Source organism: Callithrix jacchus, chromosome 9 (genome assembly GCF_049354715.1).
Source record: "Callithrix jacchus isolate 240 chromosome 9, calJac240_pri, whole genome shotgun sequence".
Classification (NCBI taxonomy): Eukaryota; Metazoa; Chordata; class Mammalia; order Primates; family Cebidae; genus Callithrix; species Callithrix jacchus.
Genome location: NC_133510.1, coordinates 59901717 through 59928604, shown reverse-complemented (window position 1 = coordinate 59928604; position 26888 = coordinate 59901717). Strand labels below are relative to the sequence as shown.

Below are 26888 nucleotides of genomic sequence, written 5' to 3'. Positions count from 1 at the left end.
AATTTTCCATTACAACAGACTAGCTGTGTCAAAAGAAAATGTGAATTTATCCAAATGACGTAACTCTGTTTCTAAATTCGTAAAATGTGAAGAATCATGGAACACATCTAAAAGGATTATTGTGAAATCAAGGAGGAGAAAGCTAGTTAAACTGGTAGACAAACGGCAATAGAAGTTGTCAATTCAAAACCTACAATTATTCTTTTGGATCGTTTCTTTTTCTCTAAGTGGCAATTCAATTTAAAGATATTAAAGAAACCCAGTCTTTAATGTTGCTTAAATGTTCACTTCAGCCCTTCCTCTTTCCAACTTTCCCAAGAAGCATATGTTAGACAGGGGAAGAGACCAAACCAAACGATTGCAGAATTACCATTGTCTCTAGCACTATTCATTGTAAAATAACTAAATGCTATTTTGGAGAATTAAGTAATTTGGGAAACTAAAAATGAAATAAATTACTTATAAATAATTTGAAAATTATTTTAAAAGTCTTTTGATGCCGTTTTCTATGCCTTTCCTCTTATGGTGTCAGTTTTATTTTTTTCCGTCGAGTTATTTGGTTGGTGAGTCTAATCTCTAACAGTGCCCCACCTCTTTCTTTCAAAAAGGCCAGAGTTGAAAAATGGCTCAACACTTTTCCTGCAAGCTCACAATTGAGGATCTCCTGTTTTCCCTGCATTCGGCCAAACTCTTCTCTTTTTGCATGCTTTCCTCTCTCATGCATGGGGTGCACAACTGCCTGGGATATCTAGACAGAGCTACCGCACATCTGACTTCTAGGTCAGGCTACAGAGTACTTCGGATATGGCAAGTCACGACCCATCTGGAATGACAGATCTACCTGCCTTTTTGGCTTTCTCCCTTGGTCAAATCTAAAATCCGAAGTGGAATACCCCGAGCCATAGAGAAAGTGCCTATAGCTTTGACAGCCGCTTGGAGCATGCTCAGTCGGTCTCCAGGCACCGGGAGGCGACTCCCCCCTCACCACCCCCCGGGCCGGCCTCCACCGCCGCCTGCCTGGCCCCCACCCTGGCCCCCACCCCTGGCGCGCGCTCCTCCGCACCCACGAGGGCGTTTAGCAGCCGGGCCTCCCCTTCCCGCCGCCGCCGCCTCCTCCTCCGCTGGTTGTGGCGGGCGAGGACACGTCAGGGGCCATAAATAAATAAATAATTCCATTCACCCGTTGACAGCGAGGCCAACCGGCTGCGGCTTGCGGGGAACCGAGGACTGCAGCGCCCACCCTGCTCCAGAGACCAGATAAAGTAAGTACAGCCGGAGAGGGAGGGAGGGAGGAGGAGGAGGAGGAGGAGCAGGCGGAGGCGCCGGCGAAGAGGAGGGCGAACGTGCGTCTGCGACCCGCTTCCCGCTGAGCCGCACGCGTGTGTGTGTGTGCAAATAATGGCCAGCCTGCGACAAACGTGCCAACGCAGAGTTGGCCAGCGAGCCCTTATATAGACAAAAAACCCCGAAGCGGCCGCGGGAGGAGAGCTCGCGTCAGCCAGTGCGCGCGGACAGCTGGCCGGGAGCTGCCGGGGGCGCGCGGGGTCCCCGGCCAGAAGCGCCCCGCGAGCTTTTGGCCAGGAGGTGCCCACGCTCCCGGCTTTCGCACCGAGACTCGGCGTGGCGCGGTGCTCGCCAGTCCCTTCAGCTCACGGGATTACAAGGGCTGCTTCCAGTGCGGCGAGTCCCTAAGGCGCGCCCCGCCAGTGTCCGGCCCCGAGCCCCCTGAGATGGCTTGGCTTCAGTGCCGCAGAAAGTGGAGACGGGGGTGGTGAGAGTGTTTGTGGAGAACGTCTTCTCTTTGAGCAGATGATCAGGACACGAAGAGGCTGGGAGGGGAAGATGAAATACCGGGGGGAAAGGGAGGTGTGGGGGCGTTCATCTTCCTTCATTTTCGGTCCCCAAGAAGGATGGCAGGGGTGGAGGCAGATGGAAAAGTGTATGCGGGCGAGGCCTGAGCCCAGGCAGAAGCGGAGCGCTGACTTGGCAGGGGTCCAGGAGGGCCTGCGCCTGCTGCGTTTCCTGGGCCACTGCGCCACACTGGGGGCGCCAGGAGGTCAGGTGGCGCCGCAGGCTGGGAGCCCGCTCACGTGCGAACTGCCTGTTTTCTCTACGGATGCTGCATCGTAGCGCCCTTCTCCACCCCTTTTCTCCTCTACTTCTGTGAAAAGGATTGCAGCCTGCCTTGGATAGGGCGGTCATGCCCAATGCCTCTTTCCCAGTAGGGCTGAGGAGGGACTTCTGTAGTTCCGATTCCAGGGAAATTAAAATTTCACACACACATGCGTGCGCGCATACGGACGCGCGCGCGCGCGCGCGCACACACACACACACACACACACGAGACACAGAAGAGGAAACGAGGAGTGGTTTCTTTACAATTGTTTTTTTGGTGCCCTTTCCTGGAGAAGTAAGTAGCACTAGGCTGCGTTGAGTGAGGGCTGGTTAGTGGCATTATTAGGAAAGCTATTATTTCATGTCCTCCTTCCCCCACGAGTCCCAAAGGAGACGCAGCAGAGGAATAAAATAGCGGGCAAAGATGAAGGTGATGTGAAAAAGACTGGACAAGAGAAAAGAGTGACTGACTACAAATGCTGTTTCCTGGCACCCTATGCTTCATGGCTAACCCCCGTCTGAACTCAGAGGGTTGCAAACTTTCCACAGACAGGTTAGCTTGAATGTGTTGTGTCATTGGAACCACAAGCACTAAGTATGCATCTGGTGGAGTGTAGCTGAAAAATGAGAGTTGGGTGGGGGCTGCAGAGGACAAATGAGGTTTGAGCAAAGTGAGTAATATTTAGCCCTGGTGAAGCAATCCTAACTCCAGTTTCTACTTCTGACCGAGCACATTACATTTGAAGCAATCCAAGTGAATGATCTCAGTGGAAAGGAAAGATTATAACCTTAAGCAACTCAGTATATTGTGTAACAACTCACAAAGTCAGAAACTACTTTTTGCAAATATTCACATCAACAGTGTGCAGTTATATGCTACCTTTTCCCCCCAAGGAGTGTTTTAATAACAAGTGATCTGAAATTTTAACACCTGTTTTCCAATGTCCAAATTAGTGTATCCTTCTATAAATGCTCAGTTTATTTCTAGACATTCATTTGCTCTTTGATGGTGTCTGGATTATAGTTTTGGCTTTGAGCTCTTTTAAAGGGAAGAAGGGCAACATTACCTAAAGAAATCTCCTTTGGTTAGAGTCGTATTCCTGGATCATGGATCTGAAATAAAAGGCATCTCCAGAATTTGCTTTTAATTCTGTATTCACTCACCAAATATTTTTGAGTCATTCACATGAAAAAAGGGAATTAACTTAAGAACAGATTCTGCACTTTTGTAAGATTAAGTAATTGTTTAACAATCTGGGCTTTACTTTTTTCTTATCTATAGAATGAGATTGGTAGTACCCACCAGAAGTGCCACTGGAGAGAATAAAGTGTATAGTAAATACCTAGAATACAGACTGGCTATTTTTGAGCCCTTATAATCATTCTAGATACCCTACCACGGTTACCAAGATGAATGATGCTGGAATTCTGTTCTCAAGAAATTATTGTATAGTCAGTTATCCAGGATAATCTTTCTTATATCCCATTTGCCTTTTAGTCCATTTTTTTCCCTCTTCTTAATGGAAGAAACATATATCCCAAATAACATGAAAGGAATTTCACAGTTGTAAGAAATGTTGGTAAGATCTGCTAAAAGGCAAATTTGAAAAGAGTGTCTTTTCTCAGGAACCTGTATTCAGCTGTTTTTTTTTTTTTTTTTTTTTTTTTTTTTTAGTGCATTAAGAGTGATTCTTGGGCTGGGTGCGGTGGCTCACGCCTGTAATCCCAGCACTTTGGGAGGCCGAGGCGGGTGAATCACGAGGTCAAGAGATCGAGACCATCCTGGTCAACATGGTGAAACCCCGTCTCTACTAAAAATACAAAAAATTAGCTGGGCATGGTGGCACCTGCCTGTAATCCCAGCTACTCAGGAGGCTGAGGCAGGAGAATTGCCTGAACCCAGGAGGTGGAGATTGCGGTGAGCTGAGATCGTGCTATTGCCCTCCAGCCTGGGTAACAAGAGCGAAACTCCATCTCAAAAAAAAAAAAAAAGAGTGATTCTTAATGAATAAAAACAGGTAATGAAGGATTTTTCTTCATGTTGTGAGAGGAGGATGATCCTTCTCTGAAGATTATCTTTGTCAATAAATTGATTTCCATTATTTAAGAGTTTGAGTTACACTTTCTACTACACCTTGGGCAAACCCATCCACTCACTCCTAAGAGTATAAAGTAACTTTAGTATATAATAACCATAATGACAACTCTGTAATGCCCACCATAGTCCACGCACTGTGCTACTACTTTCTGATAGCACATAACAACCCTATGAGGTGGATTTGTCCATATCCATATTTACAGAAAAAAGAATTTAGGCCCAGAAAGTTTCATAACTTATTCAGCTGGCACAGCTAGTAAGTGGCTGATCTGGTTAAAGCATGGCTTTAACCACTATGTAATATAGCTTCTGCCTTGCCTGAAGCTAAATAAGTGCAAAGACCTTGCGAGGGCTGGGAGCAGTGGCTTACGCCCGTAATCCCAACACTTTGGGAGGCTGAGGTGGGTGGATCACAAGGTCAAGAGATTGAGACCACCCTGGCCAACCAACATGGTGAAACCCCGACTCGACTAAAAATACAAAAATTAGCTGGGTGTGGTGGCGTGCACCTGTAGTCCCAGCTACTCGAGAGGCTGAGGGAGAAGAATCACTTGAATCTTGGAGGTGGAGGTTTCAGTGAGCTGAGATCATGCCACTGCACTCTAGCCTGGTGACAGAGTGAAACTCTGTCTCAAAAAATATAAATAAAAATAAGTAGACCTTGCCTGTTCTATTCTCCAAAGCCCAGTACCATATCTGGTATGTCATAGTTCTGACCAACTAATTATAGAAAGAAGGAAACAGGGAAGGAGGCAGAACTGGAGAGAAGAAGGAAGAGGAGGAAATAAAAATTACCAAGCCAAGTCTCTCCTGCCTTCAACTCTGAATGTGGGAGGAAATCCAGTCTGAACTCTGTCCTGAAAACAGATTAGTCGAGGCTCTTTTGAGGATTCCTTTGCCTTGTCTTGCATCTAATCTTCTAGGTTATGATGCTCATTTGTGCAAAATAGGAAAATATTCTCTTTGGTCCAACAAATTAGCAAAACTTTTGCCTACGAAGCGAAAACATCAAAAAGTGACCTATTCAAGGTGGATCAAAAAAAAAAGAAAGAAATGAAAAGGGCACATTGTAATCCAGGGGCACTGGGTTTAAATTTTAGTTAAGCCACTGGTCGACTTTGTCTTATGCGATGTTGTGGTAGTATTTGTATGGTGGTTCTGAACACCGAAGAAGATAACAACTGTAAGCTGTTTTATACTGTGCCTCATAAGTAGAATGGCATGCAGCAAATAGTAAGTACATTCCTTTATTGTCCTTTGTTCCTCTCCTCCCTGCAACCCATCTCTAATAAAAAGTACCCTCCTGGTTTCCATATCTTGAAGTAATCTGTGTTCATCTGAACTACTTTGTAACTTGCTATGGGCTTCTTGTAGGCTGAATCTTATGTTTTGCCTTGAATTAGTGATTTGGGAAGGCATTCTATCTCTCTTCCTGTGCTACATGGTCTTGAGAGCAGATGGTATATCTGTTTCAGCTGGGAACCCCTGTGGAACTGGTACTTGGGACGGGGCAGGGCAGAGGAGGGACTCTGAAGTCCAGCGTGTCTGGGTTTTGATCTTAGGTTTGCTATTCATCAGCAAGGACAAGTTGCTAAACCTCTTTAAGTCTTGGTTTCTTCATGTGTGAAAATAGAATAAAAATGAATTTTATATATTGGTTGTAAATATTAAATGAGATAATCTGTGAAATCGCACTGTGCTGAGCACATGCATAGAAATAACTCAATAACTAGTGTTAGGTATTAAATAATTGGCTTTACGTTTTTTAGTTTGTCATAAGCATCACTGGCTTATTTTTAACAGATTTTTGGGAACACTTGGAAATGCTGAGCTTGCTATTAGATGGCACAACAAAGTTGAATTGCATAATTAACCATTAAGTGGACTCCTTTTGAAAGGTCATCCTGGTTTGTCACAGGCTTTCTCAAAACTGTTTGGATCAAAGGGATTAAGAAATATGTTGGGAAACAGCTGCACACTGGTTCTCAGTGAATAATGAAACGTTTTTTTAACTTGTGAGAAAGCTTCATTTCCTCAATTGCTCCTTTAAAAGGTGAATCCAGGGGGTGAGTATACCTGTGTGAGAGATCCAGCCGTTTAAAATCGTAATGGGAGAGACTAGGCTAAAATGGATTATTGTAAAGAAGAATAAATAACACTTACCACACATATTTGGTAATTTAGCAAATAAATGGAGGGTCTGTGCATTTATATTTCAACTGTAATCAGTAAAACCATGGGAAAAATTAAACAAATTGAAGTTGACTGTAATAAAACTAGTCCAGCTGGAGCTGGACTAACTGGTACATGGGTGCACCAGAGATAATTTCAACATATTCACAAATATCAGTGTTGATAAATGATGTAAATATTTTTTGGAAATAATGTTCCTGACCTAATACTAAAACTCCTGCAAATGTTTTCATTTATATTCATTGAAGTCTTGTAGGACTTCATGGAAATCCTATGGGACAATTGAATGACAGCTGGAAGATACTGGCCTAAAGATACTTTTGTTAAAGGTTTTGTGCAGTTAGGATAGTTCCACAAAAATGTCTATGTGGTTTGATTATAGAACCTGGTGATTAGTTTTATGTAATACTTGGCATTAAAATAGCAACTTTCAATTGAAAATATTTAGTGTAATAGATGAACACAAATGAAATATTTTTTCAGATAAATAAAGATCTGTATACAATGTAGGTATTTTGTAGAAAACATTTTATTACAAGCATTTGCTGTTTCTCCACCCCATAACACAATATATATCACTATTAATTAGTAGAAACCTCTAATCAGATTTTTATTGAAGTTAATATGTAAAAGAATGGCACTTTATAAAAAGCAGCCACCCTACTAAGTAATTAACTTCAAGATCTGTATCTTTTGTAACTAGATTAGATAAGAATAAACAAACTAAAGAGCACTCATTTGGTAAGTTTCTAAGGGATGTTAATATTTACCTTATTTTAAAAATGATTTTAAAGAATTTTAGGATTTGAAGTTCTATCATTTCTTCTCCAATATGTGAAAGGCAAATTCAGGGATAAACAGCAGTAGGTGACAGTATTTTTCAACAGGTGGGATTATTGGCATTTGGGGTACTTTTTCATAGTGTAAGATTGTCTCTTTCATTGCAGAACATCGGGTGTTTGTGACCTTTCTTAGTAAATTTGGGCTGTGATAACAATCTCATAGACTAAGTAGCTTATGAACAACAGAAACTTATTTCTAACAGTTCTAGAAGCTGAAATCTGAGATCAGGGTGCTGGTTGCTCCAGGTGTTGGTGAAGGCCTCTTCTGGGTTGGAGACTGCTGACTTCTTGTATCTTCACATGGTAGGTTGAGAGTGAGAGCTCTCTTTTATAAGGGTACTAATCCCATTCATGAGAGTTCCATCCTCATGACATACTTACCTCCAAATGTCCCCACCTCTTAGTACCACTCCTTTGGGGATTAGGATTTCAACATGAATTTGGGGGGCATACATTAAGTCCATAACGATGATCTCTGTTTTCCTAAGTCAGTGGCATTCCCTTAGTCATTTTAACAATCTAAAATGCCTCTCTACATTTTAATATACCTTTGGTGCAATGGTACTAGATATGGTTGAAAACTATTGGCCAATAAGATTAAATTGAGATTGTTTTACAAAATTATTTGAGATCTGAGTACTTTCAAGTAAAAAATTGTTTTGCCCTTCCTTAAAGGATAAAAATAATACTCTTGTATTAAAATATTTGATTTGAAATAATGAATTGTTTCTTAGTAAGGCGTAACAGCTGTTAACTTTAATAGTCAGAGCATTGCTGAGCTCCTACACTCCAAATCATTTGCTTTTCACTGTCAGCAACCTTTGGTAGTGTTCATGCCTAATGCTTTTTGAACTCCTATTTTGGCTTTCATGTGCTTTTTATTTTCTTACTTCTCTCACTGCTCATTTACTGCTCCCTCTCCATCTCTCCTTTCACCTCCTATTCAATATAAGTATGTTATGTGTTCTTCAGTTTCTGTTTTGGGTGTTTTCTTTGTTTTTGTTTTTGAGATGGAGTCTCACTGCAATGTCCAGGCCTAAGTACAATGACATGATCTCATCTCGCTGCAACCTTCATCTCCTGGGTTCAAGGGATTCTCCAGCCCCAGCCTCTATAGCAGCTAGAACTACCAGTGCCTGCCACAATGCTTGGCTACTTTTTGGATTTTTAGTGGAGATGGAGTTTCACCATATTAGCCAGGCTGGTCTTGAACTCCTGACATCAAGTGATCCACCCGCCTTACCCTCCCAAAGTGCTGAGATTGTAGGTGTGAACCATCCAGCCTGCTGGCTTTTCTTTAGTCTGCATTCTGCTGATTGACAAAGCACATCTGCTCTTGACCTCCACTTTCACCTTTGTGAAATAACCCCCAAGCCATTTCCTGCAGTACTGACCTTCCCTCGACTTTTAGGCATTTCCAGACCTCTCTAGATATTTTCAGGACATCTTCTCTTTGTTGTGCTTTTGATATTTCCAGTACCCTGTGGTATCTTTCTTTCTTTCTGTCACCTCTGTTCTTCATCTTGTTGTCAGCAGTATTCTAGCCTAGAAGTTTTTAAGACCACCCTTTCTCTGGACTTGTATACATCTAAAACACTTAAAAAATTATTTTCTTCTTTTCTGTTGTTGCCAGAGATTTCAGGTGCTTTTGATACACTACTTATAGTCACATAATAGTCTCTTAATGGGTATTCCCACCTCTGGTCTCTCACCCTACAAGTTAATTCTATACATGGCCTCAGATACTCTCACTGAAGCACACCTCCGTTAACTAACACTCCCAACACCTAGGTCCAAGGACTGACATTTCAGTCCCTGCCTGATGTAATTACAAACAGCTGTTCCATGTTCATCTCCCACTATCATCATACTCAAGTCAAATTGAACCGTCCCCATGCCTCGTTCATTCTAATTCTACTTCCTACTGCCAAATCTTTAGTCATGCTGATTTTTTATCTTGAAATGAACCTAACTTCCTACTTTTTTCATTTTTTAGCTCAAATGTCACCTTCTAAGCAGAACTTAAACACCGCATTCAAATTTTCCTCTGGGACCTCTGGATAGGTAGAATAATTTTTCTAAAATGTCAGGAACATTGTATTTATAATGTCTTATTTGTTTTTAAGATTTCATTATAGTTGCTTTTGTATAATTATTCAGTTTATGAATATGCTATAAATTTATAGATGTCAGGAATAATAATGTATTTATATTTACATAGTCTTTAGCATTTTGGTGGTCATAGAGTTACAAGAAACTTGGAGTACGTCTGTTTCTACTTTTATGTTTTGTTTACAACATCTTCAGCATGTTCAATAAACCACCATCTATTATTTAAGTATACACACTGAGGCAGACACTTCTAGTTGTGACTCAATCTTTCTTCTACTTTGAGTCTTTGTTCACCTTTCCTGGGGCCACTTGACCCATTTGAATGACATGCTGTACCTATATGGTGACAGCTCATATGTCTAGTGTTTTCTCTATCAATTTAACATATTCAGTTTTTCTTCCTGTTTTGTATGTGACCTGGTTAAGTTCTTTTTTTAAGGCTGCTGTATCTTGGAGTAATTCAACTTTAGGAAGGTCCACAAAGGTATAGGATACTTCAAGGATAACAATGGTTTTGAATGTAAATATTGGAACTGTTGTTCATGATGTAACTTGTCAATATCTCTTCAGGTGAAGTCAGAGTGGAAAATCAAGGGATATATTTAGAGATCTACCTCTGGGAGAATCTCATAGTTTTCTTCAGGGTGAACTTTTCTCTCTGTGCCATCAGTTTAAAGAATAAGTGAGTGAATAAACCACCGGAGGATGGAAGGAAAGCTTACTTTAAATTTTGACTATATTTAGAAATTAGCCACTCAGTAAAATCATTCTCTTTTATAGATTAATGCCATAAGTGGTAAAACAACAAACACGTCTTGTGTGTATGTGTGTATAATAAGTGAATTTAAAGACATTGGACCAAATAAGTGGCTATTAATTAAAGTTATAGAGATAAGCTTTATATAAGAATAGCTTACATTTATTCAACATTTCTATATGTCAGGTATCATTTTAATACCTTACATGTTTTAACTAATTTAATTCTTGAAACCTTATGAGGAAGCATTGTTTCTGTCCTCATTTTTAGATGGGAAGAGTAGAGCATAGAAGTGAAGTATCTTGCCCAAGGTTACACATCTTGTTAGTGGAAGGGTCTGGAATTTAATCTGTTGAACAGAATGTACCTTTTCAATATTAGCAATTTCAAGTATTTCATGCTGCAGTGGATTTTAAGACATCCTCGACAGAAAAGTCTGATAAATATTTTTTAAAACAGAGACTAGTTGGGTATAATGAGTTTGGTTCTGTTAAAACACAAAGTCAACAGGAATGATAAGGCTTCCTTCCTATTTGAAGGAGGTACCTGGAACCAAGCTATGAAACGTAAAGAAAATAATGACCTCTTGTGGATTCAAGGAGGCTGGAGAACCAGTAGGGACTGAAGGAACAGTAAGTCCAGGATGTCATTCCTGTAACTCAGTTTGCAAGGTGGTAGAGGTAGAACGTGTGGGAGGTGACAAGCTTCCCATGGAAACCCTGGGCTGTGGGTACCAGTGAGTGTATGGATAGAGCAGGGTCTGGAGAATTCTCATAGATGTGTATATATCAAATTTACAGTGAAGTGGGGTTTTGAAAAAAGTCTCTGACATATTTTAAGCCATAGAATGCAATCCTTTAACAACTATTTATTCCCCTGCTGTGTGTCAGACACTGTTTTAGATGTTAGAGAGATGGCTGTAAATAGAATAGGTAAGTCCTTTTTAGTCTTGAGTTACACAGATATCAAACATATTCTCAAAGCAAGGTTAAGCAATTTATGTCTTTGAGCCAACTTTTTGGTAGACCTCTCACGTCATCTTCCCTATATAGTCAGTCTTATTCTGTAGTTATCTCTTTTCTCTCTTCTTCTTTTTTCTCCATCTCAGTCACATGTTGGATCGAAGACTTTGAAGATAGATAGATATACCTCAATGAATTTTTGACGGAGCTAATTCTAGCTGTTTGACCAAAATCAAGTTATGTTAACTTTCAGAGCCCCAGTTTTCATATTTTGAAAATAATAAAATATATTTCAGGGGTAGTTGTTGGAGAAATAATGTAGGTAGCCAATAAATGGTAATCACAATGTAATTTTTATCCATACCATTATTTTTGGCATATGTTGAAGCATAACTCTTTACCCCTGAGGAACTCTATTCTGTGCAAAAATATTTATGAGTTATAATATTGCTACTCCAGCACGACCCAAATAGGAATGTCAGGAAATAAACAATTATTAAATAACATGTATCTTTTCAAGATGGATGAAATTCTAGTTTCTGGCACATATAGGAGGAGACTCAAGTATTGATATTGATGCTGCAAAAATGTTTAAGTGCTGAAATTTTTACTTAGCTATGAAATTAGTAATATCAATTGGGAATACATCCTAAGAGAATTTTAAGATGGAAATTCAATTTAGATATGATAGCAAACATAAGCACATTTAAAAACTACCACAAAGAAAAAGACAGTAATCATTCTGTTATAATGACTTAGAGATATTTGTTACAATTAAAAAACAAAACATATGCCAACATAATTATTGATGCCATTTAAGTATGTGTTGTGTGTTTGCTGTTTTTTTGTTTCGTTTTGAGATGGAGTCTTGCTCTGTCGCCAGGCTGGAGTGCAGTGGCACGATCTCAGCTCACTGCAACCTCCATCTCCCAGGTTCAAGAGATTCCCCTGCCTCAGTCTCCTGAGTAGTGGGGACTACAGGTGCGCCTCATAGCTATGTTTTTGTATTTTTGTAGAGATGGGGTTTCACCATGGCCAGGATGGTCTTGATCTCCTGACCTCGTGATCCACCTGCCTCTGTCTCCCAAAATACTGTGATTAAAGTCGTGAGCCACCATGCCCGGCCTGCTGTCTTATATATAGTATTTCCAATCCTCATATTGTCGTGTAAGATAGAAGATATTCATTTGCAGATAGGGAGAATAAGGACTCAGCAAGGTGAGGCTGCCTATTATAACACCCCAAGAGTCAATGCCTCAGCAGATGTTTCAGTACAGGTAGGATGCTAATGACAACTAGATCTTGGTTTCCATATCTTAAATAAATTCAAATCAGCAAAAAATTAAGCATTGCTACATTAAGAACTCTACCAAAAGTACCCGAACGAATATGTATAAGACATCTTTTCTGACTATATTTTCTGATATAGTGAAAATTTTCACTATATATATTCACAATATATAATTTTCTATATATATTCAGTATATATATTCACAATATATATATTTTCACTATATATTCACAACATATAAATACATATGAAAAAAAATATATTCACTATATATATGAATATTCGCTATATATATATTCACACATACTCGTACACATACACTTATACAATATCTCTAAAATTTCAGTCTCCTTTTGAGGAGAACAGTTAGAAAAGTTGTCTTATACATATTTATTCAGATATTTTTCTGTAGAGTTCTTAATGTAGCAATGCTTAATTTTTCACTGATTTGAATATATATATGTATATGTATGTGTGTGTGTGTATATATATGTGTGTGTATATATATGTGTATATATATATGTGTACACACACATATATATATACACACACACATATACACACACATATATATACACACACACACACATATATATATATTTATATATATATATTCACTAATTAAAGGTACAACCCAGAGTAGGATTAGTGTCAAAAAAAATGATAGAGCACATGATTTTCTAGGACAGATGTTGACAAAGTATAGCCCTTGGGCCAAATCCAGACCACTGCCTGATTTTCTAAATAAAGTGTTTTTGGAATATATTCACACCTGTTTATTTTCCTGTTTTCTGTGGCTGCTTTCATGTTGCAGGGAAGAGTTGAGTAGTTGTGACTTAGCCTGCAAAACCTAACATTTTTACTATCTGGCACTTTAGAGAAAAAAAAATGTTTATTGACTCTTGTTCTAGAATTTCAGAAGATACTTTGGTTTCCAATGGAGGAATCAAAGAAGGCATTAATGCAACAAGTGAAATTTATTTTGGCACTGAGAGATGGATAGTCTTTAGTTAAGAGAAGAAAGGAACTATTCATTGTAAATGCCACAGAACTCAAAATCAAAAGTACACCTATAGATAAATTAAAAGTCTGCTGAAGAATAAGGATCCTATTACTGTACATAATTTATATAATGCTATGATCATTTGTCTATGAATTTTTTTGTAAGAATCTGGAACACTGATTCTTAAACTTGATGAAATATTTGAATTAACTGATAAACTACTTAAAATAAAATTGATATTTTGCTCAATAATCTGTGATGCTAAAATGTAATTAATGTGGAAAAATCACTGAATTAGGATATTTATTCACTTGATAAAACTTAATATTTTGAGTTGATGGCAGATACTGTTTTTTCCCCCATGTCTCTATTTTCGTAACATGGGAATGGTAGACATAACCCTAATATTTTCTTCTAATCACTATTTATAATCAACACTAGATACTGAGAATACAACTAAGTACCAACACTGTCCCCAGAGCTTTTCACACCTTATCTCATTCAAAACTTTCAGTAGCCAAATGAGGTAGATGTTATTGTTCCTATTTTTATAACAGAGAGCACTAGGAAACAGTTGTATCAAATAGTTGGCATAAGACTACAAAACTAATAAGTAGATCCTCTCTATCCGATCACAGCCAGAAATGGACTCTTTTAAAATGAAAAAGTTTTTGAGTTAGGACATAGATAGGAATGTCCTTTCAGAAGTTTATAAAAGTGAATATGCCAATTTGTTTTATCATGTGGCTTAATTTTTTTCTACTCAAAGCCTTGTATCGTTTTTAGAAAGTTGAGTTAGCTCTTAGTACAAATGGTTCTGCAAATTTTTATTGAATATACTGACTTTTTATGGAGCCAGAACTTTCTGCATCCTCTCTGTTTCTTTGTCACTTTCGGCCCACAGCTCTTTTTCTCTTGATCTCGCTTCTTAACATTCAGTAATCTGCAATTTCCTCCTTTTCCTATAGTATCCGTTCCTAATATTCATATAGGCCTTCATTGCCCATTACCTGTTGCACAGTGGCTTTGAGGTAGCAATAAAGTGCTTGAAAGCATTTTCATAAAGCAACGATGGCTTCTAGAAGAAAAAGAAAAAAATCAATGCAACTTAATACCAGCTTCATGTTCTGAACTTAAAAAGGGGCAGAAAACTGCAGAACTGTTTGAATATCACTAATGGATATGACAAACTAATAAGTAAATAGGAAAAGGTAAATGATTCAGAGGAAGCCACAGAAAATGTAAGTCTGTTCCCTTTTGGCCACATTAGCACCTGTGTGAGAGCAACCTGGCCTCTTGTGCCATGGGGAGAACATTAATTAAACACAGTAATGATCTGGTGCAGGAGAATTTATAGATATCAGATCTAAAGCTCACATAAAATTACTTCTTTTTTGTCTTTAAATTTCTGAGTAATATATGCTGTTAATTTAAGAAAAAAATAATTCCATGAGGAAATGTGTATTTTTATTGGTTTTCATTTTATTTTTGTTAATAACATAAATTTGTTACTCTGTCTCATTAAGATACCTGAATCCATTATCTACATTTGTTTTCAAATAGTCCAAATAAAGGTGGGAAAGAAACACTTCTAAAACAGTGTCACCAACAAATATTTTAAATGCCTAGAAACCTAATTGTGACACTTCAGTATTTATGATGAAAATTATTATGCATATTTAGTCAGTAATTTTTATTTAAGTGTGAATATTATGTAGGGGCCAAGGGAAACTTCCCTTTTACCTACTGAAGATTTGCTGAAAATTCAATTCACAAATAACAGATTAATTGGAGGAAAGACATACCATTTATTATAGTGCACAGGAAACAATCACCAAGTGAGTGCCTGGTATCTCAATGGGGTACAGATGCTTATATAACCTACTTCCTAGGGGAATGAAAGATGGCAAAGGATGGATGATTTTAAGGAGATAGTAAATTATTTTTAGGGGAATTCAATAGGCTTGAAGAACAAACAGTGGCCTGGGACAAAGTCCATTTCTCCCAAGGAACGGACAATGGTTGTTGACAGAAATTTGTCCAGGTTTGTTCACAGACTTTAGTCTTCCTTTCTGCATTATGAGTTCAGTTAATGAAAACTCAAGGAAGAGACCAGCAGTAATTGTTTTCTTTTTTGGCAGGTCCGGACTTTAGGCAGATAAGTGATTTAGAGAAAAACTTCATTCTGTGCTTTGGGAGCCAGAAGATTGAGAGATGTGGGTGAGGGAATGGGAGTGTAGATAGGGGGTTGGAGTGTTGGGAGTGGTGCAAGGTGGAGAAGTGGCTTCTTCTGAATGTCAGAGTGCCATATTTCAGATACTGGTTTCTGAGCCAATTTTATAGCATTTTTATCCAACTTTTTGAAAATTGATGAGCTATTTTAAATTATTTTACATTTTATTAGGTCTCTTATTCTGTTAGCTCTTGTCTTGCAGCAGTAATACGTAATGAGTGCTCAATTTTACATTCAGGTAACCACTCCTGGTCTATAAAACCCAAATTTAAATATATGTTTGTTTTGTTACTCTCTTCGTGTCTGAAGGATGTGCAAAAGGGTTTACACACTCAGAGTTTTGGAATGGGAAAGGAGACAGAGAAGGCAGGTAACAAACTTGGTGTTAAGTGTGTGCCAAACATACAGTTATGGAGTTTTTACTGCATCATCTCAGGCAGTCCTGAGCCATCCTCTGACAATGTCAACATCTCTATTACCTGGGCATTGCTATCTCCAATTTAGAATGGTGTTGGCTGGTTAGGAAACAAAGGTTTAGTTCCAAAATCTATATTTTCCCTTATATTACATGTTTTCTTCCCAGGGAGAGTGGAATCCTCCCTCTTTGCACACACAGTTTATAGAAGAGGGAAATTACAAGGATATAAGAGAAATACTTAGGATTCTGTTCTTTTAAAATGTGGTAAATAAAAATAAAAATCATTATATTTTCAAATGTTAGAATCACACCTGAAAGTCTTTTTCCAGAAACAGAAGGCAAACTTAAAAGAACAAGGGAAATGTTGGCAATATTTTACTTTGCTACTCTTCCATATATACAATTCCTCTTTCAAAAATGTTAACCTTACATATTGTATGTTGGGATTGATGCTAGCATCAAGAAATCAAGTAGACACAGATAATGTTGTTGATTAGGGCTACATTTAAATAATTGGGATTTGACTATTGGTTTTTTTTTGAGTACTTGATTATACTTTATTAAACAAGTGTATTCAGCTACAATTATACTTTAATGAGAATGATTACTCACAAAAAATTTTTAATAATTTGTTGATTGTAATACCAGAACTCCATTATAATTTGAAATTCAACATAAGAGTTCATCTTAAACCTATCCGAGAAGATTTAGGAAGTCCCTCATTGTAGACAGTTTAGCTCTGAACTGTAGCCCTCTGAGAGTAAACATGAGGATAGTGTTGTAACGACGTTTCAGCGCATGTGTTTAAGAATGTGCTTCTTTAATAGCAACACGGCATTCTGAAATACATGATTGAGATAATATATGTTTCTAGCTGTGAGGCAGTTGAGTTGAATGACAGTATATCTTGTTTATGTTTTTTTCTTAGCTTGGGCTGTATAACAAAATTCCATAGACTGAGTAGCTTTTAAATAACAGAATTTTTGTTTTCACAATTATGGAGGCTGGCAAGTCCAAGATCAAGTTGCTGGCAGATTCAGCGTCTGGCGAGGGCCTGCTTTCTGGTTCACAGATAGCAGTGTTATAGCTGTGTTCTTACATAGCAGAAGTGGTAAGAGAACTCCCTTAGGGCTCTTTTATAAGGGCAGTAATTCCATTCATGAGGGATCTATCCTTATACATCTCCTGTATTAGTCTGTTCTCTTGCTGCTATAAGCACATATCAGAGCCTGGGCAATTTATAAAGGAAAGCAGTTTATTTGACTCAAAGTTCTGCATGGCTGGAGAGGCGTCAGGAAACTTACAGTCGTGGTAGAAGGGGAAGGAAACATGTCCTTCTTCACATGGCAGTGAGAGAGAGAAATGAGTGCTGAGGAAAGGGAGAAGCTCCTTATACAATTATCAGGCTTTGTGAGAACTCATTCACTATTACGAGAACAGCATGAGGGTAACTGCCTCGTGATTCACTTATTTCCCACTAGGTCCCCACGCGACATGTGGAGACTATGGGAACTACAATTCAAGAGGAGATTTGGGTGGGGACACAGACAAACCATACCATTCCACCCCTGGCCTATCCTACACGTTATGTCCTCACATTTTAAAACACAATCATTCCCTAAAACATAATCATTCCTCCAAAGTGTTAAGTCATTCCAGCATTAACTCAAAAGTCCAAATCCAAAGTTTCATCTGCGACAAGGCAAGTCCCTTCTGCCTATGAGCCTGTAAAGTCAAAAGCAAGTTAGTTACTTTCTATTAATAGAAACAATGGGGTAAATACATCCATTCCAAATAGGAGAAATTGGCCAAAACAGAGGGGCTATAGGCCCCATGCATGTCCAAAATCCAATAGGGCAGTCATTAAACCTTAGAGTTCCAAAATGATCTCCTTTGACACTATGTCTTGCATTGAGGTCATGCTGATGCAAAAGGTAGGCACCTACAACCTTGGGCAACTCTGTCCCTGTGGCTCTGCAAGGTACAGCTCCCATCCCAGCTGCTTTCACTGGACGACATTAAGTGTCTGCAGCTTTTCCAGGTACATGGTGCAAGCTTTGAGTGTATCTACAATTCTAGGTCTGGAGGATGGTGGCCCTCTCCTCACAGCTCCACCAGGCAGTTCCCCATTGGGGACTCTATGTGGAGGTTTCATCCCCACATTTCCCTTCCTCAGTGGCCTAAGCAGAGTTTCTCCATGAGGGTCCTGCCCCTGCAGCAAACTTCTGCCTTGACATCTAGGCATTTTCATGCAGCCTCTGAAATCTAGGCAGAGATTTCCAAACCTGAATTCTCTTGACTTTTGTGCAGCCACAGATGCAACACCACAGGTAAGACACCAAGGCTTGTGGATTGCCCCATCTAAAGCAATGGGCTGAGCTGTAACTTGGCCCCTTTTAGCCATGGCTGGAGCTGAAACAACTGGGATGCAGGGTACCATGTTCCAAGGCTGTTTAGAGGTTTAATTGACTAACAGTTCCTCATTGCTACAGCCTCAGGAAACTTACAATTATGGTGGAAGGAAAATCAAACACATCTTCTTCACATGATGGCAGGAAGGAGACGTACTGAGCAGAAGGGGGAAAAGCCCCTTATAAAACCATTAGATCTTTTGAGAACTCACTCACTATCATAAGAACAGCATGAGGGTACCTGCTCCTATGTGTTTCGTATGTGTTATTTATGTTATTAAAGGCATCAGAATAATATAATATGGTAGAAGTGCCATGATTCTTTATTTCATTACATAATCAAACTTTATTTTGAAATATTATATATTCTTTGCCTGTACAGCTGCTGTAATTTGAATGAAAGATTTTGAAGTTTCTTCAAAATCTACATGTTGATGCTTAGTGGCCATTGCAGTAAGAGGTGATTAGGTTGTGAGGGTTCTTGCGTTATGAATAGGAATCAGGCCCTTATACAAAAGAGGCTCCATGCAGTGTTTGGGCCTCTTGCTCTTCTGCTTTCAGCCACTTGAGGACACAGTGTTACCCCTCTGCAGGACACAGCAACAAAGCACCATCTTGGAGGGAAAGACAGAGCCTCTCACCAGATTCTGCACCTTGATCTTGGACTTCCTTGAGTCCATAAATGTAAGAAATACATTTGCCTTCTTTATGAATTACTCATTCTGTGGTTTTTATAGCAGCACAAACAGACTAAGACAACAGGCCTCTCCTTTTTACATCCATGAGAAGTGTCTCAAATTCCTAGAAATCTGAAAATGGAAAAAAAACCACACACATCATTCACCAATTTTTTCAGTATAATTTTGTTTCCGACATGGCAGTGATCACTAATAAAAACTTGCTCTTACTTCAACTGACATTGACTTTTACCTTTCATTTTTTTACAATCCCTTGTAAGAGGAATTTTCTGATAAGATTAAAAAGAGGTACATGGAGGGTCCCATGTGTCAAGACTGGCAAACACTCAGATGCTGAGTTTCCTGCATCTGTGAAACTAACACACTGTTTAGCAACACAGCTGCATCAGTAGTAATACCAGCAAAATTACCAGGCATTCTTCCCTTTGGTGATTGTTCATGCTCTTGGAGTATCATGGATGTTGTTGCCATTGCCTCAGAAATCTGCTGTTGTCCTATGACTGGAATAGTGTCCTAAACATCAGAAAGATGCTCGTGTAGCTGACGGTGTTTTCTGAACTTCACTTTACTCATGAGAGATGCGAATTTATCCTTGCGAACTCCAAAGTGCCAGGAAATCCAAAAGAGTCTGTTGGAACCTGCTTGTTATCTTATCTTGCACCCTGGCCTGGTTCCTGCTCCGTGACTTGACTCTGTTGGATCTTGGCATTTACTCTGCCCAGAACCTGGTGAATGTTCCCTGTAATGCCCTTCACTTTCACTGGAAGGGGAAACTACAGATAATAGTCATGGGAACCTAACAGTTCTGAGAAGACAGCCTGACAAAGAAAAGCATAAAGGACACGCCAACAGCATGATGCCTGAGGTAACTGGCTTGTTGCTTTACCACCCTGGGCCTGTAACCTTTAGGTTTAAATACATTGAGTAGGGATTTTATTTTACAGCGTTTTGCTTGGCATATAACAAAGAAATTGAAGGCACTTATTAAAGTATTTACTGAAGGTGGAAGTGCCCTGATAGTATCTAAATAACGTCATTTTGTGGAAATTTTGTCTTTTACTTTTTACTCAAGCATTTTGTCATTTACTTTCAGCAAAAGTAAAGAGAATTATATAATAATAACAATTAAAAAATCATTTGTCATGCAATATTCTGGGTAGACCACTAAACATGCCTAAATTTACATTTATTCTAAGTTCTTATATTTTCCTAAATTTATTTTAAATTTCTTAAATATTTTAGCTTTTTAATGAAAAAATAAATTAGATTTTTTTTAAAAAACGAAAAAAAAGCAGCTGATTTTTAAGTTATCTTATTTGCTTTCAGTTATGCAAAAATAGGCCCATTGCCTTAGGACTTTGCTTGACTCAATTCCTTAGTTATTCAAGTGTCTCAAGTCATCTGTTTGTGAGGGTAAAAATAAGGAATGTTCTACAGAATGACGCAAGGGAATTGGGTCACTTTAATTCTGGAAAAAAGCATAGAGTATGGAAATTAAAGGAATTTAATTTCCAAAGTGAGCCCAATGTATGAGGAGAACTATGATACATGTAATTTATTTTCACATTTTTCCCACCATTCATTATTTAAAAGGTTACTAGAACTTATTTTTACTACAGCACTTAATAGCATATATTTTTAGTATCATTACCCAGTTAAATATCATATTCTGCCCTAGAATTTATTTAAGATAAGTGAGGTTTTATAGGTTTTAACTGTTATATGTTATAGCATAAATGCATTATTTGGATAGGTGGCTGGCTAACCATATTACAGAATTAATCTAGATTTTTCCAGTGAATAATACTTTGAGTTACTATTGTGGCATAAGAACAAAATCACTTCTGTATTTTTAGTTTTATTGTTAGCCTCATTTCTCTGCAAAATAGGAAATAAAAAATAATTTAATCTGCCTGTATTCCTGCTCTATTCTGTGAGCCTTTAGTCATGTGAATATATCACCTACACTGGAGAACATTTGTAAAAATTATAAAGGCAAAATGATTTTTCTTATTAAATATATGCACCCTTCTCATTTATTGTTATTAATATACTCACAAAATGCTACTTGATATTGGAGAGGCCCTAAGCCCCAGTCTATAGTCTATATTTAGACAATTGCTAGGTTTAGAAATTTTCAAGCTTATTTGATTATTGATGCCATTTTTGTAGAGGATTTTAGGACATTGGTATTTTATGGAAGGCTATGTAGGAAACATTGCCTTAAGGATAGACCTTTGTCTTTATAGAAAAACTAGGATTTTGAAAAAAATTATTTATAATGCCCTTTACATACTTGAAGAGTACTTAAATTTGGATTTTATTTTCACAGTTCTAAACATATGACATGATCTCATGTAATTTACAGTGCATATTGAAGTAGCCTCTGTGCTTGTTTTCATAATAAAATAATAACTATAAGAATCATATGGTTTATTGAAATTTTAATATGGATATAATAGCAAAATAATAATTGAAAGTATTGAGGTGAGAATTAATTGTTGAGACCTAAGGTCTGGCCTAATAGACTCAAATTATTTAAATTGAACATCCTTAGGCAGTAAATGTGAAATTACTATTGTTGTTTTATTATTGATAGAGTCACTCTCTCTTTCCAAACCTTTGAGTATGGTAATCAGAAAAACCATTTGTTTTACTGACATCTTGATTTTCCTTATTTCTGTGCATTGCCACATCATAGAGGCAATTTAAAATTTTGAACTCCCTTCCTGGTAAAAGCTTTTAATTACTGATATATAGCTATATTTTACTATTGTTAAATAACTGTGACTCAATTTTTTGTATCTGTAAGATTTTTTTTCTCACGGGGAGCAAAGACATTTATATTGCAGGACTAATGAATATTGTAATCATTTCCTGGTATCTTTAACTCAAATTATGTTTCTTTTTAGAGCCATACAATTGTAGCTTATACTGCTACATTGCTTATCAGTACCATTTATATGCTTATTTGCTACATAACTCAGCATCCTTAAATCATGTTTCTCACCTCATTCTAAAGCTTTATCCCGTATACCATGTACTCAAATATTTATTAAACCACATGGCTGGCATAAATTGCTATACTATTATAAATTTAATACGTTTTCTATCTATGTTTCCATATTTCTCATTCTTTCTAGCATGAGAGACCTATGAAATACAAATACCGTTTTATTCAATAATGAGGCAAAAAAAGATGAGTAAAAGTCACCTATATTCAAGAAGCACAAGAGTAAGTTTCCTAAATTTTGACTAATGTTTGCTGATTCCACTTAAATAGCTGGAATTTTCCTTCCACAATTTTTGCACTCAACGCTGTAACTGAAACAAATATTATGGGAAACTAATTCTTATAAAGTAGAATGCTCCCTTCCAAGTCTAAAATACATAATTGTTTGTAGTCTTAATTTTTCATTAATCGTACTCTTAAGGTGTGTGATCTTCCCTTTCTAATAGTTGTTCTGGTGATAAAGTACATAGAGATATTACAATCAAGAACTTTCAAAGACCGGGTGCGGTCGCTCACGCCTATAATCCCAGCACTTTGGGAGGCCGAGGCGGGTGGATCATGAGGTCAAGAGATCGAGACCATCCTGGTCAACAAGGTGAAAACCCCGTCTCTACTAAAAATACAAAAATTAGCTGGGCATGGTGGTGAGCGCCTGTAGTCCCAGCTACTCGGGAGGCTGAGGCAGGAGAATTGCTTGAACCCAGAAGGCGGAGGTTGCGGTGAGCCGAGATCGTGCCATTGCACTCCAGTCTGGGTAGCAACAGTGAAACTGCATCTCAAAAAGAAAAGAAAGAAAAGTGGGATCACTAGTACTATCATCTCCTTCTCCTTGCCTGCAAATCATTTTTGTTTCCTGAATTTTGTTGAAATCACCTATTTTCAGTAAATTTTTGGCATAATAAATGATATTTTTGATAATATAAATTATGTTTTACTTGGCAATTGGCTGCATTTTCTATGTAATGTTAAATGCTGATATGATTTTGTGATTTTTCTGCTCCCGTATTTTCTCATTTGCAGTACCTGATTATAAAGAAAATTTCCATGGCTCTATTTTATTTCTCAACCACTTTAATAGCCCTAAATGTTAAATGTGTCTAATGTGAGCATTTGACCTTTTAGAGTGACTTCACACTTTAACATGAACGTTTTACCTAATAGTTTCTATTCAAATGAACATTTAGCCTTTACCTAATCTGATTTACAAGACATAGCCTATTCCTTTTTGGATTTGTAGGATTCAAACAAATGAAAATTCACATTCCTGATTTGCATTAAAGACTTCATTTCAGTTTAATATCATGCATTGTATTACACAATCTCTGTGTAAAATTGAATTGTGCAATCGAAGAATCTTAGAGGTTATTTAGCCTATTATTTTACCCAGTGAGTTAATCTTACCGAATCCATGAAAAGTGACTATGCAGCTTCAATTAAAAGGTTTGCAGGCATACAGTGACCTCACCATCTTACAAGCAGAACATTTTTCCTCAGCTGGCTTCATTTGTTCATAATGTTATTTTAATATTATCCTGAGAGGGAAGATACGTGTAATTTGCATTCTTTATATTATTTACTTGCATGTTTATAAATCTATGAATTAGAAACATTCACACCAGAAAGACAGGTCTGTGACTTCCTGCTGACAGATTTTAAGAGAATCTGTTCTTACCCACAGACCCAGTGAAGGCAGCCATGTGTACCTCACATGATATGGGCTGAGTATGCCAGAAGTTATGGGCACTACAGTTATGAAATACTGTTAACTCTGAACTGGTAGCTCTGTTGGCATGTGCAAATGGAAGAAACTGCTAGGCAAGGAGAAGAACGGAGCATATGTTCCAAATAAGCAATTGTAATGATGATTTACATTGATTGTCAACTGCCCTAGGCACTATCTTAAACACTTTACATGTGTCACCTTGTTTAATCCATACACATGAGATAGGGAACATTATTACTTCCGTTTTTACAGAAAACAATCAAGGCACTGAGGCATTAAATGACTCACTAAAATTCACAAAGTTAGTAAATAATGGAGATAATGTTTGAGACTAGACACTCTAACCCCAGATTCCACACTTCAGCACTTAGATTATGCTAATAGCAACTGAATTGTTCCTTATAGAGACAGAGAGGGCAGCTACCTGACAACACTCTGCAGCTGAGTTTTATACTGAGACTGTTTTTTTTCTTCCTCCTTTTTTTAAAAACTACATTATGTGGATTTTGCTTTTTGCAGCCATTGGTCCCTGCCTATGAATAAGGCTTGGATATTCATGTTATTTTGTTTTGCCATATTAAGGAACTCTGAATGTTATAGATTCAGCATTGAGATTGTGATGCAAAGTAAAACTGATTGACCTGGGAATTAACTACTGTTTCATATAAAAACCCTTTCCTCTGAAAAAAAATTTACAATGAGGTATGTTTATGAAAGAGGAAGACAGCACAAAATGGTCTGTATTAGATTAATATTAAGGAAGTAGGTCTCAACCAACTGACCTTGCCTGTGTGTTCAGGGCATGCTTTTGCCCTGTGCTATTTGGAAGTCCTAGTATTTATTTTTGCATTTCTGTCAGCATGGAAAATTGATGACTAAGGCCTTTGTAATCACTTCTATTCTTGGTTTTGTGAAAAGAATGGTGTCTGTACTTTTACCCTCCTGACAGCAGGATAACATAGAGATTGTGTGTCACCACTGGAAGGAACAGAAAATAGGAAATTGGCAAAATAAATGATTAAGAGCCTGTGTAGCAGAGGAGGAAGTAGGAGGCAAGCATTTGTGAGGAAATCAAATGTGCAGTAAGAACATGCCTCAAAAAGGGAAGCATATGGGAGGATTAATCAGAAACCAATAGAATTAGGCACAAAAGTTCACCCCCTCCAAACTGGGAGAAACATTTATAGTTTTTATTAATCACAGTATTACTTAAAAAGTTATACTTCACACCAATGTTCGAGCTTATGGCCTTCTATTTCCCTTAGCTATGCAAAGTTGGCCCATCAATTGTATTTTCAAGCCCAAATACAATCTTTTTTGAGGCAGGATATATATTTAAACAACCTCAGCCTAAGAACTTAGGAACTAGTGAAGCTAACCTGGAATGGAGTGCCCTGTAAATGACAACTGGAAGGTTTTGTTTTTAGCAGTGTTTTCTAATAACGAATCTGAGGCAAGACGGTGCACTGTGGTTGATCCGTGCGTCTCCACTATTGTTCTCTAAAGTCGAGATCACTATTTTTTTGCTAAGTTATATGCCTGCCTTCATGATCTTGAATTTCATTTCCTCTGTTACTAGGGCTAGCTCGTGACTGCTCTGCGCACTGATTATTGATTGTAGAAATCTGTCTCCCCAATCCCTGTGACTACTGTAACACTGCCATGTTGTTTATAGTCTTATTTCCTGGATAGAGCAGTCCTTGAACCCCATCCAAAAGCTGAAGTCTGACTATTGTAAAGTGATCATGTCTGTGATGATTTCTGGATTCCCTGGAGTCTAGGCTACCACCCATCATGCACTCTCCATTCTTTGGGCTGGGATCCTTGTTTGTGGGGTGGATTCTTTCTAATTATTAGTAGTCATTGTCATATGCTTCCTAATGTTTAATCTGACTTGAATACCTTATTTCTCTGTGCACTGTTAAATGCTCTTTACTATGTACCAGAATTGCTAGGCTGCTAATGATCTTCCTCTCATTTTTAGATCTCAAGAACCTTGAGAGGCAAATCACTTAGATTATGTGGTTTGAACATAGTTTTGTTTTGAGTTTTAAGGTATACAAATATTTTTAACATTTAACAATTATTAAAATATGAAGTCTTTATATATATAAAGACTTCAAGGACTTCATATTTTATATGCTAAGAAAGTGTGATTTTTACAAATCATTTCTATGGGTTTTCTTAGTGGGGGAGTTGAGGTAGGATATGGGATGGTGCCGAGTAATACTTACTCATGAATTCCAGTGACAGAAATCTATCTTTGTTTTGAAGAAACTATGCATTTTAGTTATATTTACAGTATTTTCTCATATGCTTATAACTCTTTCTACTTTTTCCATTTCACCCTCCAATTATGCAACACTTCCGTGGTCTCTGATTCTTCTAATTGAAGTAAATATAAAATCAATGCCTTAGTTACTGTCAAATTCTACACTCAGAGTAAAAGGTGGTGTGAATGTACTGTGGGCCTCCCAAGTATTTCTGCTGTGTCCTCAAAATAAGATAAAGATAAATTACTAAGTGAACTAGAAGACTACCTTTTAATGAAGGATAAGCTAACATTAGAAGTATCTATTTAATAACATGTTCAAACATTTTTCTCAACCTACTTAAATGTTGCTGGGCCTCTGTGTAAGCCACTGTAGTCTTTCTTCCAGGCTGAAAAAATGTAGGTTGTTGTTCCCCCAAAACTCTTGGTAATTTAAAATTGAACACAGAACTGTGTCAAACATTTTAGTCACATATATTGATAAAATGCTAGACTGAAATTATGTTTTTATTTCATCAACTAGAATGAAGTACCTCATGAATCTTTTGTCTATTTTTCTATGATGGTTTTACCTTCTTATTGTTTTATATGTGTTCCTTATGTATTCTGTATATTCTGCATGTATTTCAGATGCTGTCTTTCAGATTAAAGCTTTCTTTTTCATTTTCTTTATGGTCTTTTTTGATCTACAATTATAAATTAGCTAAACTTATTAGTTGTATTTCCATTGTGTATTTTTGTTTGTTT

General features: G+C 37.7%; 1 protein-coding gene across 9 annotated transcripts in view; it reads left to right on the top strand.

The window, feature by feature from the left end:
* The first annotated feature begins 1185 nt into the window (after positions 1–1185).
* SLC16A7 (solute carrier family 16 member 7) overlaps positions 1186–26888 on the top strand; it is a 490902-nt gene continuing 465199 nt past the window's right edge. For 6 of the 9 annotated variants that reach the window (XM_078336211.1, XM_054238333.2, XM_078336209.1 and 3 more), the window contains exon 1: positions 1186–1262. The gene's annotated coding sequence lies outside the window, so the exon portion shown is untranslated. Of the gene's footprint in view, positions 1263–7451; positions 7552–19892; positions 19999–22276; positions 22369–26888 lie in introns of those variants that run through there. The other 3 variants (XM_035256229.3, XM_078336207.1, XM_009004133.5) reach the window with 3 other exon arrangements.